Source organism: Notechis scutatus, chromosome Z (genome assembly GCF_049901735.1).
Source record: "Notechis scutatus isolate UNSWTSFEM ecotype Mainland chromosome Z, rNotScu1.2, whole genome shotgun sequence".
Classification (NCBI taxonomy): Eukaryota; Metazoa; Chordata; class Lepidosauria; order Squamata; family Elapidae; genus Notechis; species Notechis scutatus.
The window spans coordinates 40,912,420-40,933,693 of record NC_142025.1 but is presented as its reverse complement, the minus strand read 5'-3'; the positions used below and the strand labels follow the sequence as shown (position 1 = coordinate 40,933,693).

The following is a 21,274-nucleotide window of genomic DNA, read 5'->3' as shown; positions in this document are numbered from 1 at the left end:
ATATTTATCAGAAAATTCAATTGTTGCATGAAAAGGGTCACATAAACCAATTTGTGATATAATTCAATCATTTTTCAAATTCCAAGGAAGGTTGTAGTCTCACTGACATATTGGTTTGAAGGTTGAAGTTCACTGGAACATATTTTAGAAAGTAAACATCTCAAATTCTTTCTCCATCTGCAGCTAAAAGTGATGCTGGTATCTCTTGAATATATACATGAATTTGGTGTACTTGGTGTTCCAAAAGCACTGCTTTTATGTTTGGCACATAAGGAATGAGAGGCAGAGGCTGGCGAAAGGTTAACAGGCTTTATTGGCCACAAAGTAACCCAGATACGCATACCACCGCTAACTCAGCAGCCGGCTGACAGAGAACAGCTGAGCCTGTTTGACAGCTCCCTTTTATAGCGAGCTGTCAAAAGGGCTCAACAAATCAACGATGACTCCAGTTCCCGCTTTAGCAGCAGACCAGAGTGAGTACTGTTGCTGGATATAACACTCCTTCCCCCTGGCATTGTGCATGCGTAGCGCTCCAGGTAGATGGGGTGATGCCTCACTCTCTTGGATCTCCTCAGTCTGGCCAGAGTCACCGACGGAGGATGATTGGCTGTGGTGCTGGCGTCTTCCACTGGGGCCGGTGTCGGCTCTCTCCCCTGGGTTGCCTCTGTGGGTGGCTGGATGGTTTCGCTGGGCGGCAGGAAAGTCTCAGTCAATGGTGGTGCATCTGGCTCTGGTAAGTCCCTCGCAAGCAACCGCTGTTTGGGTGTTGGCTTGTAGTACTCGTTTGGGTCTTCGTTTTCCTCGATCTCTGTGGCCTCGGCATCATCTTGGGTTGACCTGCAGGAATACTCCAACAGCTCCTTAGCTGGTCCATGTGTCGGCGCCATAGTCTCCCATCGGCCGTCCGCACCCTATAGGCTGGATGGAGTCTGTCCAGGGTCATTCTCAACCTCCTGCCCATTAGTAGTTCAGCTGGGGATAAGTCTGGGCATTTGGGGTGGTGTGCTGCGTTAGATGGTATAGGGCAATCTTAGAAATCCACCCCCCAGTCATCCTCCCCAGGGCTTCCTTGGCTGATCTCACAGCACTTTCAGTCCTCCCATTAGCTGCAGGGTGGAAAGGGGAGATTAGGGCATGCCTGATGCCCCTTTGGGCCAGGAATAGTTTGAAGGAAGAGGAGGTGAACTGTGGCCCATTGTCTGATACCAGGGTGCCAGGATAACCATGGGTCCCAAACAGAGCATCCAGAATGCTAGACACTCCCTCAGTGGTGGTGGATTTAAGGAGGGCTAGCTTGACTCATTTTGTGTTGGAGTCCACTACCACTAGAAAGTTTTTTCCCTGAACTGGGCCTGCTATGTCAATGTGGACTCTGGACCATGGAGTCTTCATGTCCTCCCATTCACTGGTGGCAGCAGCTGGAGGTGCAGGTCTCGATAACTGACATGCCTGACAGCCCTGCACCTTCCTGGTGACTGCCTCATCGAGACCTGGCCACCAGACATAACTTCTGGCTAGGGCCTTCATCCTAGTTATGCCCAGGTGCCCTTCATGTAATACGGGGCCTCAGGTCTTGAGGAATGACCACCCTGTTGCCCCACAACAAACAGCCTTTCAGTACACTCAATTCCAGGTGGCGTGCTTTGAAAGGACGGAGATCTACTGGAACAGGGTCCCTGGGCCACACCCTCCTGACCCAGTCCAAAACTTTATTCAATTGAGGGTCTTTGGAAGAGAAATGGGCAATGTCATTGGCATTCAAAGGTAACTGCAGATCTTCAATTATAAAGGTGGTCATTGTAGGTGCAGGGTCATCAACCAAAATGGGCAAGGGGCATCTGCTTAAAGCATCAGCATGGGCTACTTGCTTCCCAGGTCTGTAAAGCAATTTGAAATTATAAGCAGACAGAAAAAATGTCCATCTTGTCATTTTGGGTGACATAATTTGAGGGCTGGGTTTGTCACTAGCCAGTATACCTAGGAGAGGTTGGTGGTCAGTAATGAGTTTGAAATGGTGGCCATATAAGTACTCGTGGAATTTTTTGACTGAAGCCACAGTAGCAAGGGCCTCTTTGTCAATTTGTGCATAATTATGTTCTGTTTTTGAAAGCGTTCTGGAAAAATAAACAATAGGGGCTTCTTGGCCGTTAGGCAGTCTGTGGCCTAAGACTGCCCCAATGCCAAAAGGAGAGGTATCACAAACAAGAAAAAATCGATTTGGGAAGTGTCAAAAATGCATTTTTTCTGTTAAGTTTGAGTCCAGCATCTTTAAAACATTGCAGAACTCTGTAAATGTTCCTGTGCACTAACTGAGGTGATGAGAATGTCATCGAAATAGGGGATGACTCCTGGTATGTTGTAAAGTAACTACTCCATTATTGATTGGAAAATGCCAGGGGCTACCCTAACTCCAAATTGGAGACTTTTTTAAAAGCGCCCCTGTGAGTTATGATAGTTTGTGCTTCTGCAGTCTGCTCATCCACAGGGAACTGTTGGTAAGCCTGTGTCATGTCAAGTTTCATAAAAATGGAGCTTTTGCTCAAGGCATGTAGCAGGTGTTGTATGATGGGCACAGAATACGCGTTGGGTTGTAGACCTTTGTTTATGGTCGATTTATAGTCTGAACAAAGGCGAATTGAACCATCTTGTTTCAGAGGTATTACTATGGGTGTTTCCCATTTGGAGAAATCAATGGGTTCTAGAACCCTTGGGCTATTAATTTGTCCAGCTGGGCATCTACTTTTGCAAGTAGGGCTAATGGGATTCTCTCACGGCTTGAGCCTTATTGGAGCCACCTGTGGTCTAAATTTAGGGTAATGGTGTGCCATTATAGCAGTCAAGCTTATCGTCAAAAACTTCTGAAAAGTTTGTAAGCAGTTGTTCTAAATTGCAAGTGTTGATAGAATTTATGCCAGTTACTTGCAACCCCAGGGAGTTGAACCAATCTAGCCTAATAAGCTTGGCAGGCACCCATTAACTATTACCAGAGGTAAAAGTCCATTAAAAATGATGGAATTGAATGTGGAACTTGCTGTCCCAATGACTGGAAGAATAGTCTGCTCCCTGGCAATCCTTCAAGGCTAGCTTGCAGGGTGTCTGGCTGTTGCTTGGTGATGTCTGGAACCAGCTGCTTCCTAGAGTGTCCCAGGACAGGATGGAGAGGGAGGAGCTAGTGGTTCACCTCATGTGGCATGGAGGATCAACATTAATCTTATTAATATTAAAGCATTGCGGTAGTGACTCCAGCTCTGGGATATGCTTTGGTAACTGCAAAGCAATCCTCTTTGGGTCTGAAAGTTTTTGTCTGTGTTTGGTTGGGAGGTGGCTGAGCAGATTCAGATTTCTGCCAGCTTGGCAAATTCTGCCAAGTGCCCTTCCTCTGGCACTTCAAGCAGATCATGTTTCTGAAGCAACAGGTGGCTCTTAGATGGTTTCCCCACAGCTGAGGCAGATGATTTATGGCGTGCTTATTTGGTCTTTTCACAGCTGGGTTGCTTTTTCTTTTGGGGTATCAGTGGCATTCTTAGATGGTTCACTTCTTCTTCCCCTCGAAGTACTCAGCTTCGAATGTGTCTTCGTAGTGGACTGCATCCCGCTTGCCTTGACACCTGGGAGGTTGCCTGAATTTTGGGAGTTCAGCTGTGGATAGATTTGACAGTTCCGCAGCTTGGCTTCTTCGATCACTTGCTTCAGGTTAGGGTCTGCTTTTGCTAAGAGGTGCCTCTGTAGTCGGGAGCTCTCTTACCCCACAGACCAGTTGATCCAGTAGCATGTCGTTGAGTTGGTCTCTGAATCCGCAATGAAGGACGGCTGATCTGGTGCACGCCATGCCTACTCGCTGACTGATTCTCCTCTCCGCAGGCTCTCCTCCAGAAGGCATGGCAGCGGGCGATGCAAGGTGGTCTGGGAGCATAGTGATTGCTGGAGGACCTCCTGCAGCTCTTTCCAGGTTACAACTTTTACCATCATGTGTGGAGCCAGTAGGCAGTGGTGGTGTTGAAGACCGTAGCTCCGCAGAAGCTTAAGAAATAAGTTTGTTCTGTTCGTGGGATATCTGTCAGGTTGGCGGCATCCATCATGCACTCAAAACTATTGATATATGATTTCCATGTTTCTGTAGCTGGGTGGAATGGTGGGAAGTTGGCAGGTGCCACCGCCATCTGGGGTTAGCTTAGTGGCAGCCTTGTTAACCTTTTCAGCTCTTTTTGTTGCCTCAGAAATGCCTCACTTCGCAAACATCCCATCCTTCATCATCAGTTTTATGTTTGGCGCGTAAGGAATGAGAGGCAGAGGCTGGCGAAAGGTTAACAGGCTTTATTGGCCACAAAGTAACCCAACTGTGTGTACCGCCACTAACTCGGCAGCCGGCTGACAGAGAACAGCTGTGCTTGTTTAACAGCTCCCTTTTATAGCAAGCTGTCAAAAGGGCTCAACCAATCAACGATGGCTCCGGTTCCTGCTTTAGCAGCGGACCAGAGTGAAGACTGTCACTGGACTGCAATTCCTGAATATTGGACCAAGACAGGTCCAATATACCCATCTTGTTCATTTAGTTGTCTTCTCCACAGAATGTGAGCAAGCAAACAGGAAAACAGCACCAACTGTATTACAGAAGGTGCTGGGATCTTGCTTGCATGATGCATGTTGAATATGTTGCAGTTTTATTTGGGAAGGAAATAAATGAGTACGCAATAGTAAACGTAAGGAACAAGCTACCCTACTGTCATTAGGTTCAGTAACTAATGTTGTTCCACCATCTGCAGTAAAGGAAGTTCAATTGGCAATACTAATGAACTTACATAAAGCCGGTCATATTGCTGGTCATCACTGTACCTATAAAATCTACCACCGAGCACTTTGTATTTTCTAGAATATGCAAACAAGCAGTCTTTGATTACAGTAATCAACCTATGCAACTTCAGGCCAGAAGCTACTGTTACCGTGCTATAACCCTTACATCTGTTGAAGTTTTTAGTGAGATATTAACAGATATACCAGATCCGTGATGGCAAACCTATGCCACGCATGCCAAAAGTGGTACACAAAGCCATCTCTCCAGCCATGTCAGCCATTGCCCATTGCTCTTCTGGGTTCTGGCGCATGCACGTGCACCATCCAGCTGGTCTTTACGCATGTGGGAGAGTTGGAAATCAGAAAAGCAGCTCCCCGGAGTGCATGCACACGGCGGCCAGTTTTCACATGCACATGCATATTAGAAACCGGAAGACCAGCTGGCTGGCACACATGCATGCACTGGGAAGCTAAGCTTCTGGTTTCTGCCACTCTTACACATGTGCATTGGGAAACTGTTTCCGGCACGGGCATGCACTCCCATTTTGGCACTCGGTGCCGAAAAGGTTAGCCACCACTGCACTAGGTACTAGACAAAAGTACAACTTATTTTCTCTTTCTTGTTACCTTCTTTCCTTCTGTTCCTTCCTCCTTTTTTGTATTCTTTTTTTAAATGTGTACATATCATTCTATGTTTTATTGTGATATTTCTGTAATTGTTTGGACTATAGTGATGTTATAATAAACCCTAGTAGTGCTTTAGCAAGTATTAGATTTAATTTAAAGTAGCAAAGTTTTTCATTCTTATCACATTTTATAGATTCTAGAATTTCCTATATGCTTTCATAGTAAGTTATTCAAATATTTATAGTGCTTAGATTATTCATGGTAAATTAATTGTAATTTTATAGGATTCTCCTTCATTTTAATTCCTTTACTCTGTAATTTTATATTAGTGATTTTATTTTTACCTTATTTTATTGTATCAATATGAATATGAATTTTAATTTTAGTAAAGTTATTATTAGTTCTATGCTGGTCCATGACCAAAATAAAATTGATTCTATTAATAGTATTGTGGAAATGACCTTGGAAGATCGAAGTCAGGCAAAATGACACAATCAAGATAATGATTAGATTAAAGACAGCTTAGTCCAAATGTGAAAAAGGCAAGAGGCTCAGAGAGAGAGATCCTCCCTAGTTTCTTGGGCTGTAAAAGAGACAGGGGAAAGATATATTTTCAGACTTGCAAGATTCTATTCATGTAACCATACAATAAAGTAGAACTACCTCATTCTGGCTCTATTTCTACTAATTCAGGGGTGTCAAACTTAATTTCATTGAGGGCCACAACAGGGTTGTGTCTGACCTCAGGGACCAGGGGTTGTCCCTGGTAGGCATGAATAGCTTGACGTCACTCATTGAGGCTCTGTTTTCAGCCATGACAATCTCCTGCAGCTTTCTGCCAGTGAAAACAGAGCTCCATTTTCACTGGAAGAAGCACCAAGGATTGGTCCTTCGTTGTTTCTAGGGCAGCTCCATGGGCCAGATCTAAGCACCCTGCAGGCTGAATCTGGTTTGCGGGTCTTGAGTTTGACACCCCTATACTAGTCTATCTCATAAATGTGCTGGTAAGTCAATTTCCATTCCCCGCTTTTTCTTCAACAGAGGCTGAAAAACTGTGCAAAATGAATGCTTCGGTAGCAACAGAAGTCAGTGAATTCCAAGGAACCCAATAATGGTTAAAGAATTATACCTCAGGCAGACATATTTGTAAGTGAAAGAAAGAAATAATTGTATACCAAATTCTTTAGAATTTAGATACATAATGCAAATAGGAATAGACACTTAGATAATCTCTGTATAGTACAGATTGAGTGATAAAAGTTAAATAAAAATTACTGTATTTTTCAGAGTATAAGATGCTCTAAAGTATAAGATGCACCTAGTTTTTGGGGGAGAAAAACAAGAAAAAAAATCTGCCTTTTCCTTTGCCTCCCAGCAATTTGCCTCCTTGCAGCAAACAGCAAACCGACGGTTTCAGTTTTGGTTTCAGTTTCAGCACAGCCTGATTAGCCTAAGCAGCTGATTGTCGGTTGGATCAGCCTCCTGACATCAGCTGTTTCAGGCTGCAGGGATTGTCATAGCCTATTGCTGCTTCCGCACACCCCATTTTCAGCCTCTGCGTGCTCCTTTTTTGGCCTCTGCACACCCCATTTTTTGTTGTTCTGGGCTGGGGTGCACAGAGGCAGCAATAGGCTATAGCCATCCCTGCAGCCTGAAACAGCTGATGGTCAGAAGGCTGATCCAACCGAGAATCAGCTGCTTGTGCTAATCAGGCTGTGCTGAAGCTGACACTGAAATAGTCTGCTTGCTGTTTGCTGCAAGGAGGCAGGCAGAGGCCAAAGGGTGGGGGCTGGTGAGTGGGTGGGATTTTGGCAACATTCACTGTATAAGATGCACAGACATTTCCACCCACATTTGGGGGTGGAAAAATTGTGTCTTATATTCTGAAAAATACTGTAAGTAAAAAATCATTGTGTTTGTTAAATTATTTTATATAATAAAGTTTTCATGGAAAAATCACAAAGACAACCAATTGCTTATCTGTGATCACTACCATTTCCCAAATTAACATTGTATAACTAAGGCATTTCTTCATTCTACTTTGAATGAGTCTCTGGAGAAGTATTCATTGTTGATATTGTTGTTAGTTGTAAAGTCATGTCTAACCCATTTGCGACCCCATGGACAATGTTCTTCCAGGCCTTCCTGTCCTCTACCATCTTCTGGAGTCCATTTAAGCTCATGCCTACTGCTTCAGTGACTCCATCCAGCCACCTCATTCTCTATCGTCCCCTTCTTCTATTGCCCTCAATCTATTCCAGCATTAGGCTCTTCTCCAGTGAGTCTTTCCTTCTCATTAGGTGACCAAAGTATTTGAGTTTCATCTTCAGGATCTGGCCTTCTAAAGAGCAGTCACTGTTGATATCATCTAGGATTGACCGGTTTGATCACCTTGTAGTCCAAGGGACTTGCAGGAGTCTTCTCTAGCACCATAGTTCAAAGGCCATAATGCTTTGGTGCTCAGCCTTTCTTATGGTCCAACTTTCATAGCCATACATTGCAACTAGGAAAACCATAGCCTTGACTATACACACTTTTATTGGCAGGGTGATGTGTCTGCTTTTTAGAATGCTCTCTAGATTTGCCATAACTTTCCTCCCTAGGAGCAAGCGTCTTTTAACTTCTTGGCTGCAGTCCCCATCTGCGGTGATCTTGGAGCCCAGGAAAATAAAATCTCTCACTAACTCCATTTCTTCCCCATCTATTTGCCAGGAATTGAGAGGGCGAGCTGCCATGGTTTTAGTTTTCTTAATGTTGTGTTTCAAGCCAACTTTTGCACTCTCCTTCTTCACCTGCATCAAGAGGCTCTTTAGTTCCTCTTCACTTTCTGCCAATAGAGAGATATCATTTGCATATCTGAGGTTGTTGATATTTTTTCCTGGCAATCTTAATTTCAACTTTTGATTCATCTAGCCCTGCCTTTCTCATGATGTGCTCTCCTTATAAGTTAAATAGGCAGGGCAATAGATAAAGCCTTGCTGAACTCCTTTCCCAATATTGAGCCAATCAGTAGTTCCATGTCCAGTTCTCACTGTTGCTTCTATACTGTGTACAGGTTTCTCAAGAGACAAATAAGATGGTCTGGTACTCCCATCTCTTTAAGAACTTGCCACAGTTTGTTGTGATCCACACAATCAAAGGTTTTAGCATAGTCAATGAAGAAGAAGAAGTTGTTTTTCTGGAACTCCCTAGCTTTCTCCATGATCCAGTGTAAGTTGGCAATTTGATTTCTAGTTCCTTTGGTTCCTCATAAAAGGAACCATTTATTGGTTTGTTTGTTTGTTTGTTTATTATTCATTCTATTTATAAGTCAATTTATTTCCAACAAAGGGCAGGGTACATAACAACCCCTGCTTCTGTTTTTCTACCACAGCTGTGATGACCCAGGGGGTGGCACAAAGGCAACACAGTCAGATAATCAGTAGGAGTCCCTTTATTAGCTCCAACTTTGCCCCCAATGTCCTTCTAGCTGGAGAAAAACTCTCCTCTTTTCTGAGACGTTTGTAGGGGGCATACATAAGACGTTGGTTGCAGAGAATCAAATCCAAAACGTGGTCAACAAAAACTGTAAATATAAGTCCAATCAAGGCAAAATGAGGCAATTAGTCTGGCAGGGCAGGAGCAAGAATGTGAGGCATGGCAATAAATTGGTTCAACATGGTTGGGAGGATGCCAGGAACACAGATAACCAAAGCCAACACAAGACAAACTCATGTTTTCTCCCAGCAGCTCCACACTCACAGGTATCTGTTTTAAACTCTCTTCCCAGCTGTGACTAATGAAGGGAATCAGGGCCCTTTCCTCCCCCATAAACCATGGAACCCATGTTGCTCTCTTCTTCATTCCTCCCTGCATGCCCTAGGATGAACAGGGGGTGGGCCTGGGTCTTCCTCTGAACTCCCTCTCCCTTGTTCTACCTCTTCCCTGCTCTGCTCAGCTGGACTTTGCCCTTCTCTAGTTTCCTCCACAGCCAACAGAGCCACACTCCCACTCCCTGTCAGCTGTTCATCTTCCTCCTCAGATTAATTTTATTTTATTTATTTATTTATTTTATTTTGTCAAGAGATTATAAGATAACAGGTATAAATATAAACATAGTTATAAATACATGAAATGGATACATATAAGAAAAATAAAAATAAACAATAGGACAGGGATGATAGGCACATTGGTGTGTGCTTATGCATGCCCCCTACAGACCTCTCAGGAAAGGGTGAGGTCAATAGTAGACAGTCTAAGGTTAAAGTTTTTGGGGTTTGGGGAAGAAACCACAAAGTCAGGTAAGTATTCCAGACGTTGACCACTCTGTTGCTGAAGTCATATTTCCTGCAATCAAGTTTGGTGCGGCTTACCTTGAGTTTCTATCTATTGTATGCTCTTGTATTGTTATGGTTGAAGCTGAAGTATTCATTTACAGGTAGGACATTACAATATACAATTTTATGTACTATACTTAGATTGGACCGAAGGCGGTGTAGTTCTAGGTTTTCTAGGTTTAGAATTTCAAGTCTGGTGGCATAAGGTATTCTGCGTGAGTAGAGGAATGGAGAACTCTGACAGGGGCATGACATTATGCAAAGTGAGTTGGACAGAGAGAATATTCCTTGCTCAATGATAGGCTTTTGTAAGCCTAACATAAAGGAAAAGTCAAACTCATGATCTTCCAGTTTCTGGCATACCACATTAATTATTGCACCAATATTATAGTTTAGTAGGTACCTTGAATATATTTAGCATGTTATGTTGTATTTTAAATGTATTATTTTTTGAATAACTCTGGGTTACATGAGTTCTGATTGATTTACTGGGTTAAGATATGAAGTATCAATCATTCCCAAAAAATTGGGAAGCCATGAATTAGGATATGAATGAATTCATCTACTGTGTCCTTAGAGTGTTCCAAAATTAGTATAATTACTAATTAATATTATTAATATAAATAGTGCCTACATTAATTCCAATATATTACAACTTCCCTAATATGATTACTGGAAGACCTGTTACTGATGGAGATCTTTGCACAGACTCTAAATTGTCCAAAACAATTAAGTCTGTATATTCAGGAACAAAGTAGCAAAAGGGGATCCTGTAATTCCATCCTTATTTGAGAAGGATCCTCTAGTCTTTCCTGAGAAAAGTGGTAGTTAAAAAATAACTTTTTTTATATGACCACCAAATCTGTGCTTTAATCTTTTCTTCACTTCATCATTTCAAATGAAGAGTTCAGGATCATTTATTATAAAAACAATAGTTTTGAGTTTATAAATAGAATGCAGAATTCATTTTATTATTCTAATTAATCTGTATGGATTCTGCTTTTCTAATATATAGATTAATATATCTCGTTCTGTGTTTCCCAAAAAATATAAAACAGTTGGTGCCTACTATGTTTTTATTTTATTCAAAGCCAGAATCATTTTAAACTGATTTTGTATTAAACACCTGATTTTTTTTTTGAATTCACAGGTTAATGCATATAATTCTGCAATATATTAAAGTAAGAAAAAAGAATGAAGGCTTATACCTATGCTTTTTCATTACAGAGTCAATATCTATTTTGTGACATTTTAAACCAGAAAATTCGTTTTGAACAGAATAATTATATATGGCATTTAAAAGACTTGGATATATGAAGCATCTTCACTATGAAGATGCTTAAGGACTATGACCTTTGCGCTTTTTGATGAAAACTGACCTGATCCACATCTCTGAGAATAAAATGTGGATCTGAACCTAATTAGCTTTTGGATATAGCAATTCTCCAGTTTTATAAAGCCTGATAATCAAAGTCTTTAGACTGAAGAAAAAATTAATAAAAATAGGAACACAGAAAAAAATTGCAGCATGATATCAGTGTGTTTTAAGGTGATGGACTAGATCAAAGAGAGACACAGTTCATAGCCATGCTCACCCAGAAAGGCATGTGTGATACTGGGATACTCATTCTCATTCAATTCAACCTAACTCACTGATTTGACCTCCCAAATCCAATTGTAATTTTGTTTAATTTAAACTTTGTCTCCCTTTTAGAAGCCACATGTGTTCTCTGTCTGTCTGTCTGTCTCTCTCTCTCTCTCTCTCTCTCTCTTTCATTTCTTTTTAAAGAATTAGTACACAGTGAAAAAGTTCATTGCTATTTGTTAAGGAAAACATATTCATCATTAAAAAATAAATTCATCTCTGTAACTCATAGAATACTCAGTCAGCTTCAATACCAGTATATGATTTGCATAATAATTGATTTTAGAATTTTGCAAACAACCTAAAATAAATGATGGCATCTTTTAAAATTAAATTATGTATACTCCCAACCACACACTGAATCCCTTTTCTGTTGTCATATTCAATTAGCATATCTATCACATCTCTGCCACTTATATCTTACAAATGGCACATAGAAGAGACAAAAATGACCACCTAATTGTATGTGAGTAAACACTTGATAAATTAACTTGCCTTCTCTCAAATGTAATCACTGCCAAAATTATTTTACTTGTTCCCTCAGTGATCTGATTTTCCACTATGTTCTCTTTCCCTTTGAACTATATAATTCTTTTTCTAGAATTGAATAGAGATTATATCACTCTTATTTGTTCTCCACAATGCTTCTGTTATCAGACTTTATGTTTTCTCCATTATTAAAAAAGTGCTTTTGTTTTCTGTAGTTTCCTTCAGAGGTTTTCAGTGATTGATTTTGTTGCTGCTTTAATGGCATTCTATTAAAGTCAACTGTTTACATCTACTTTTAATTATTCGCTTGATGTATATTCTGCCTTTCCCACATGATCCTTAAAAAGTATCATGGAGTAACATGGAGTATACAGTGCTCCATGTCAATACTCCATGTTAAACCATGTCAAACAATCTGGGCTATTGGATAATGAATGGCTGAATATCACCATGGCTTCCATATAGATTTGAACTATTAACTTAACAAATTAACTCCCATATCTGATTGGATCATTAGATAAGCAACACTATCTGTATTGGTCAGAAAATCTTATCACTTCCAGTGGGATATATTCTGAAAAAATAGTATGTCCCAGTAGGGACTTTCATACTGCCTGTTCTCATTAACAGGGACACTGGCTTTCCTTCAGACAACACTAACCTGTAGCTGTGGAAACTACTCTTTAGATTAGTAGTAATGATCATGGAGGAATGGACTGTATAAGAAATGTTATGGACATACTCTTCCTAACACCTTCCTTTCCCCATTAATGCTTGTTATATCAGCACATATTTCTACCTTGTTGCCGCACCAGGTTTTTACCAATTTTATGTTTTTATAATAATTATTGCAAAACATTTTCAGAATGTTTATTTTAAAATAATAAATAATGAAAACACTTTGGAGTTCCCCAAAAAATTTTCAATCATGTTGCAAGAAAGGTGTAGAAAATGGTACCAAGTCATCTAAACATTATTCCCTGAAAAATTTTGCACCTATCCATGAGATATTTTTGAATGGGAATTCTCTAGATTCTCATTTTTAGATTGTATACATCTTGGATAGATCAAAATATTTTTCTATTTCTTTTTTATTAATTTGATCATCTTTTAAAACATGGCTTTAAGGTTAATATATTTATTTATCGGTTTTGTACAAACTCATACAAATTTCCATATATGTAAATATATTTAGCAGTAGAAGCACTAGTGGATGTGTGTGTGTGTGTGTGTGTGTGTGTGGTTAATCCTACCTTTATGTTGGCCACTACAATCTTTTCACGTACATCTTTCAGGAGACAAAAGATTAATGGCTAGATAAGTGAACTGTTAGCAGACTCAGCATTTTAAGGCTAGAAGAAAAGGTAATTCCTAAATTACTAAGCTGCTGAAATGGCAATAATTTTGCAGTGGGTACTCTGGGGAACAGACATGAGATTGCTGCATCAGACAAGGAGTTGGTTTCTATATAATTTCCTTTTTTTTATCACTTCAAGAACAAGAAAGCTCAAGAGTATTATGTACTTATGTCCAAGCTTTTCAAAATGAGAAAAGATGTACGGAGATCTATCATCCCCCTAGAAAATGTAGTTTTATTCAGAAATTTAAGAAGATGATTTTAGAAAAAGAGAAAATAACCATCTAGAAAGAGCTAAAGTAGGATGGTGGGTTCAGAATATGATATTTAAAGAATAGAATTTTTCAAAACTTTAAGAATAGAATAGAATAGAATAGAATAGAGAATAGAATAGAATAGAATAGAATAGAATACTTTATTGGCCAAGTGAGATTGGACACACAAGGAATTTGTCTTGGTGTAAATACTCTCAGTATACATAAAAGAAAAGATACATTCGTTAAGAATCAAGAATCATAACGTACAACACTTAATGATAGTCATAGGGTATAATCAACAATCAAATCATACTAGGAAACAGTCAATATAAATTGTAAGGATACAAGCGACAAAGTTACAGTCCTACAATCACAAGTGGGAGGGGATGGGTGGTAAGGAGTGATGAGAAGATTAACAGAAATAGTAGTGCACACTTTGTAAATAGTTAAACAGTGTTGAGGGAATTATTTGTTTAGCAGAGTGATGGCTTTCGGGGAAAAACTGTGCTTGTGTCTAGTTGTTCTGGTGTGCAGTGCTCTATAATGTCGTTTTGAGGGAAGGAGTTGAAACAGTTTATGTCCGGAATGTGAGGGGTCTGTAAATATTTTCACAGCTCTCTTTTTGACTCGTGCAGTATACAGGTCCTCGATTGAAGGCAGGTTGGTAGTAATTGGTTTTTCTGCAGTCCTAATTATCCTCTGAAGTCTGTGTCTGTCCTGTTGGGTTGCAGAACCAAACCAGACAGTTATAGAGGTTCAGATGATAGACTCAATAATTCCACTGTAGAACTGTATCAGCAGCTCCTTGGGCAGTTTGAGCTTTCTGAGTTGGCGCAGAAAGAACATTCTTTGTTGTGCTTTCTCGATGACATTTTTGATGTTAGGTGTCTATTTTAGGTCATGTGATATAGTAGAACCTAGAAATTTGAAGGTCTCTACTGTTGATACTGTGTTGTCTAGTATTGTAAGAGGTGGTAGTGTGGTAGGGTTTTTTCTAAAGTCTACCACCATTTCTACGGTTTTGAGTGTGTCCAGTTCCAGATTGTTCCGGTTACACTACGAAGCAAGTTGTATAACCTCCTGTCTGTATGCGGATTCATTGTTGTCTTGAATGAGACCAATCACTGTTGTGTCATCAGCAAACTTCAGTATTTTAACAGATGGATCATTTGAGATGCATTCATTGGTATATAGGGAGAAGAGAAGTGGAGATAACACACAGCCTTGGGGGGGCTGTGCTGATTGTACAGGTATCGGATGTGATTCTGCCTAGCTTCATCTGCTGCTTCCAGTCTGTTAGGAAGGTTATGATCCACTTACAAGTGTGTTCAGATACCGCTACTTGGTTTAATTTACTTAGAAGAGTGTCTGGAATGATGGTATTGAATGCTGAACTGAAGTTTACAAAGAGGAGCCTTGTGTAGGTATTTGGAGATTCAAGGTGTTGTAGGATGTAATGCAGAGCCATGTTAACAGCATCATCTGTCAATCTATTTGCTCGGTATGCAAACTGCATGGGATCTAACAGCGGATCTGTGATCATTTTCAGGTGGGACAGCACAAGCCTTTCAATGATTTTCATAACTACAGATGTTAGAGCAACTGGTCTGTAGTCATTCAGTTCCTTGATGGAGGGCTTTTTTGGCACTGGGATGATGGTAGAACGTTTGAAGCAGGAAGGAACATAGCACATTTCTAGTGATCTATTGAAGACTTGAGTGAAGATGGGGGCCAATTGGTCAGCACAGACTTTTAAGCAAGAAGGAGTTATCTTGTCTGGCCCTGGTGCTTTTCCTGGCTTTTGTCTGTATAATAGATTTTGCACTTCTTTTTCTGTGATCACCAGAGGTTGTGACCGCAATGGATTGGGACCAGTTGTAGGAGGCTTGGCTGTTGTTGGTGTGTTTGAGATGTGGGTTGTGGAGATAGGTGGCTGTAGTTTCTTTTCAAACCTGCAGTAAAACACATTCATCTGCTAGTTGTTGATTTCCTTCTGCCTGGGAAGGAGGTTTGCTAAAGCAAGTGATGTTTTTAAGAGTTTTCCACATGTTTGCTGGTTCATTTGTTGAGAACTGATTCTTTAACTTTTCAGAGTAGCTTCTTTTTGCCACTCTGATCTCTCTTGTTAATATGTTTCTGGCCTGGTTGTATAACATTCTGTCACCTTTTCTGTGGGCTTCCTCTTTGGAACAACATAGCTGCTTAAGTTTAGCTGTGAACCAAGGTTTATTGTTACTATATATTTGCAGGTTTCTTGTTGCTGACATATGATGTTACAGTATCTGTAAGCACATCTAAGTCTGCAGAGGCATCTTCAAAAACATTCCAATCAGTGCAATCAAGGCAGGCATGGAGTTTCAGCTTTGTCTCATCCGACCAAGTCTTCACTGATTTAATTGTTGGTTTAATGGTTTTAAGTCTTTGTCTGTAGGCAGGTACAAGGTGAATCATGCAGTAGTCAGAGTGTCCCACAGATGCTCATGGTAAAGACCTATAAGCATCTTTTACTGTTGTGTAGCAGTGGTCTAAAGTATTTTTGCCTCTGGTGGGACAATTTACATGCTGGAAATTTAAGCTCTTTCCTTAAATTTGCTTGATTGAAATCTCCTAAAATGATGGGAAGGGAACCTGGGTGTTTGGCTTCAGTCTCCATAATTTGATCAGCAAGAGTTTGTAATGCCTTGTTTACACAGGCTTGTGGAGGAACACACACAGCTATTAGGAGAAATGAGGAGAACTCACGTGGAGAGTAAAATGGCTTGCAGTTGATGTGTAAAGACTCTAAGTTTTCATCACAAAACTTATATATTATAGTTATATCCTGAGACCAGCTGTTGTTGATATATAAACATAATCCTCCACCCTTTGTTTTACCTGATGTCTCTTCAATTCTGTCTGATCTAAATGTTTGAAATCCTGGGATGTATATGGTGTTGTCCCCATAAATTTGTGGATTAAACAAATTCAGGTTTCAGTAAAACAAAGAACAGCTGAATTATAAAAATCAGAATTCCATCTATTTAAGAGATGAATTTCATCCATCTTGTTAGCCAGTGAGTGTAAATTAGTCAGAAAGATTGAAGGGAGAGGTTTTTTTTCCCCCTATTCCTTAGTCTGTTTAAAATTCCTGCTCGTTTACCTTGTCTCCTCTTCCAGTGTGGTTGCTTCTTTGCTTTCTTTGTTGTAATCCATAGCACTGGGGAATTGGTTAGAATCTCCTCTGCGTTTGAAAAGACAGGTGGGGGTGAGGAATCAGAAAGCTGCTCCTTAAGGAAACATTGCCTAATTCTTAGCAGATGTTCTCGTGGTATGAAATCTGTAATGAATTGCAGATAATAATAAGGAATAAAAAAACCATTAGAGAGCATTTCACCGAGGCAGCCATCATCGGCGCCATCTTGGCTCAGAAAATCTAAAATTTAGATTTTAAAATTTAAATTAAAAATTAATCTAAACTAATCTAAACTCCCTGCCACACTAAAACACCTAGAAATGGAACTATTCATCAGTTATCACTGGCTGTAACAAAGTTCTTCTTTAATAGTTATAAATAACAGTATGTAAATTTGATTGATAAATAAATAATTGTAATGTCACAGCAAGCAAATTATATGATGAATAAAGGCATTATGAAAACATATATGATTTTAGAATAGGCAAAAGGAATTTTGAACAAGCCTTACAGGCAAAAACCTTGAGATACCTAACTTTTATTGCTCCCACAATTCCTGCAAATATCCTGATGACTGGGAAGCTGGAGATTTTGAATATATACATCTGGAAGGCAACCAGGTTGAGGAAGATTTTACTGGGCCATCATCCATGACAGTGGAATGTATTCAGTTTCTAAAAAAAGATAATGTGGGTTGAGAGGGTAAGAACTGGGATCTACAAGAACCAATACCATATGAAATAATTAAAATGAGCTGTTAACAATTCAACATCAATTTAGAATTACTGTTGGGGTAAGCTGAGAAACCATACATGCTTGTGTGTGTGTTTGTGTTTCTGTGTGTGCGTACATATTTTGTATAGACCAAAATGTCCTAAATATTCCTGGCATGAAGAGACACATTTATTGATTAAAAATGAGGCAATCATCAGCAAAAGATGGAGGGCACTTACAATTTGGCAGTACCACAAATACAATTAAAAATACATAGGTATCCAAACTATAAATGCAGAATGAATCTGCCACAGATTGTAAAACAGGCTCCATCTGGCACAGATGGGAAACAATGAACTGAGTCTATTAATATCTATTACATTCTGCTAAATATGTGTTCATAATGGTGCATATTTGGGGAAGATGCATTCCACATAATTGCTTAGGAAAATGTATTTTATAGTATTGAAGAAACAGACATTAAGGGCAAACTTGAAAAATGTCTGCTTTAAAAGAAAATGTACACACAAAATGATCAACTGTAAGGAAAGTAGAGAACAAAAGTGAACATAAATTTTTCAGACTTTTTTTTTCATTTTTAAATTGGAAAAAAATAGAACAGGACTATATATAAAATCTGTAATGATGACAAGGTCCTGATTACAATTATCCATATAATATTTATTTATCTCTCTTTGAAGAAACCAAGCAAATATCTTGCTTGAATGAATGAATCTGTTTTAAATGTTTTCTATGGTTGATTATCTCCATCTTGCTTTAAAGAAAATTTATCATTGGTTGGTATATGCTGATGAAGAAATGGACCAATCAAAATTCTTATTCAGTCCAAACTTAGTCACTTCCAAAATTTTCAGTTCTTCTTTTTAAATCACTCTGTGTATCTGAAAAAAGAATGAAAGCTTCCTTTCTAGTTTGTAAGTTACATAATTGAGATCTATATTGCAATGAGGCAAGATCCCTCTTTCACACCTCTGTTTGAAAGGATCCCTTGTAAATGTTGTTTCTGGGAGTAAATGTGTACAGTGAAAGGCTCAACACAGAAACTGTAGTAATGTAAGTTTCAAAGGAAGAGTAGATGGCTTTGGCTATTTTCCTGCAGATTTCTATAACCTGATACTTCCAGACATTTTTTTTACTGGAACTCCCACCCTCCCTGTATATTTATTTTATTTGTTTATAGCCACCCATCTCAGAAAGCAATGCTGAATAGCTCACAATTCAAAAACATGTATTACAATTAAAATCTTAAAAACTTTTTAAAACAATAAGAATAAAAACCATTCATTGTCATCATTCTAGCCATTGTCTATCCACTGCAGGATGAAAGTCTCTTCCACATGTTTCCAACTAATATGGTCCAAAGCTTTCTTTTACTAATTGGGCCTGCAATACTTGCTGACGTCATCACTCTATCTTGTTTTAGGTCTTTTTTGTGGATGATTTTTATCAAGTAGAAATCATTAAAACAATAAAAACATTAAAATGCCTAATTTGAGTGCAAACAAAACAAGACATCTGGCCTGTTAATAATATAGTTGGGGCATTGCCCTTGACATATATAGTCCCCTGGCTCAAGAGTATAGCTTTTTAAAACTTTACTGAAGGTAAAAGGGGTAGGGCCATTCTAATCTCTGAAAGGAGGATGTTCCACAGAGTAGGAGCTGCAGCAGAAAAAGTCTATCTTCTAGTCCCTATCAGCTTACATTGCTTGACTGATGGGAGATACAGCATGCTATCCGATTTATCTAGTACTGTCCTGCTAGCTGGGACCACTGCAGTTGAAATGAATAATACCTATCCTAGGGCAACTTTCTTAGAATTGGAGGGTAGATGCAGTGTGCAGATTTTCTTAACTGAATGTTAACTAACCTTGAAAAAAAAAGACACAACACACAAAAAATGAACATCCAATAGCTGCAAACCACATCTTTACTCAACAACCGAAACCACAACCCATTCCACAAAACACCACAAATCCAACAAATAATGATATCCCAATCCTCATCAATGAAGCCGTCGAGCACAAACAGAAACGTCCCAATGCCATTTTATTTGGTCTTGAAGACGATGACAATGATGACATCACAAATGTCCGCAACATCATCAGTGGCTAGCAAGCATCAAGCATCTCCCCTGATGAAATGCTCAGCATTTCCCACATCGGCCCAGAGTTCAAAAACAGTGATGGCTCATTGGCCCCACGCTTCTGCAGGGTCATTTGCAAAAATGAATTAAGCAAACAAAAATTCATTTACACTATAAAATCACTTGCCAAGAGCAACATCAACCATAAGAATCTCTGTTCTTGCCCTGACCTAACTTTACAGCAACGTGTACAGTCCCGTGAACTATGATCTGAACTCAAAAGACTATAAGAACAAGGAAATGCTAACCTATACATTGACTACCACACAGAATGTATCAAAAGCAAGTCCTTCAACTTAAATCCCAAAAACCATCACCCCAACATCCAACAATAGGCATGCACGCCCCTTACTTCCTCCAGACCCACTACAACATATCTAAAATGCAAACTATTCAACACAAGAAGCTTCGCAAACAAAATGCATGAATTCCTCATCTTACTAAGCACAGCCACATTCAATATTATATTTGTCTGTGAGACGTGGTTGAATGCATCTTTTCCTGATTCCATTACCACAGTCAGAGAATATCATGTGTATCGATCAGATCACGAAATCCTTGGAGGAGATGGAGTTGCTAACTTCTATAAAAAGTGCAATCGAAGAAAAGATTGCAATCTAAAAATGCAATCTAAGAAAGATTCAAATTACACAAGAACTTGCTCTTCCAGAGATCATCATTTGTGAACTGTCCTTAAATACCACTATCCACTTCTTACTATGCTACAGAGCCCCTGATTATGACATAGTTCATGCAAACAAACTAACTTCACTGCTGATGTGGGCTGGCTCTTGTCCACACCCTCTTATTTTCCTTAATGACCTCAATCTACCTCTTATTGATTGGACCTAAATGAATGTACATCCGAACCCATACGTGCAACCTTGTACAATGCAGCTACTACACTGGGACTGGATCAATTAGTAACACTAAACTCAACAACTGCCTCGACCTCATCTTCTGCAACAGCTCAGACTCAATTTATGGCCTACAAATACAAGATCCTTTTTTAAACAGTGACCACAGTATAATTGACTTTGTCTCAGCTATGCCAGCTATGTCAGCTAAGCCAGCTATGATCTCATAGATGTCGACCTATCATCTCTTGATTGGCACATTCTGTTCTCTAAGTTTAATACTACAGAAGACCATTATAATGCATTCTTACTTGAACTTGAAAGAGTCATTAAACTATATGTACCAATAGTAACCCCTAAAAAATAATTACCCATAACAATAAGAAAACTCCAATAAAAAAAATATCACTATGGCGTAAAACAAAACTAGCTATGTAGCAAACTTTAAAAACTTTAAAAACTGATACAACACCTTATGCCAACAGATAAAGGCAGAATGCACAAATTATTACTGCAAAGAAGAGGAAAACCTCTTATGTACAAAATATACCCGTGCCTTCTACAATTTTGTAAACACCAAAGTTAAAGACTCAAGAACCATCCCACCTGTAAATGGACCAAATGGGAAAGACTGCAGTGATGAAGCTGTTAAGGCCAATCTCTTCAACACATTCTTCAGCTCAGTCTTTGTTAACAGCAATGGTTCATGCGCCACATTTCCTAGTCGTACCACAAGTAACTGTATCTACTACATATTGACTTTACAGAAGATAACAGAGAAAAGGCATTACATAATCTAAAACCATCCCTATTATGTGCATACTTTTTAGAAAAGCTGTACCATAGCAGAATCCCTAAGCATTATATATGATATATCATTCAG

General features: G+C 39.4%; 1 long non-coding RNA gene across 1 annotated transcript in view; it reads left to right on the top strand.

Annotated features, from left to right (window-relative positions):
• The first annotated feature begins 503 nt into the window (after window positions 1-503).
• LOC148128829 (uncharacterized) overlaps window positions 504-21,274 on the top strand; it is an 82,952-nt gene continuing 62,181 nt past the window's right edge. Inside the window, exon 1 of the long non-coding RNA XR_015745703.1 lies at window positions 504-733. This is a non-coding gene — a long non-coding RNA (uncharacterized LOC148128829). The remainder of the gene's footprint in view (window positions 734-21,274) is intronic.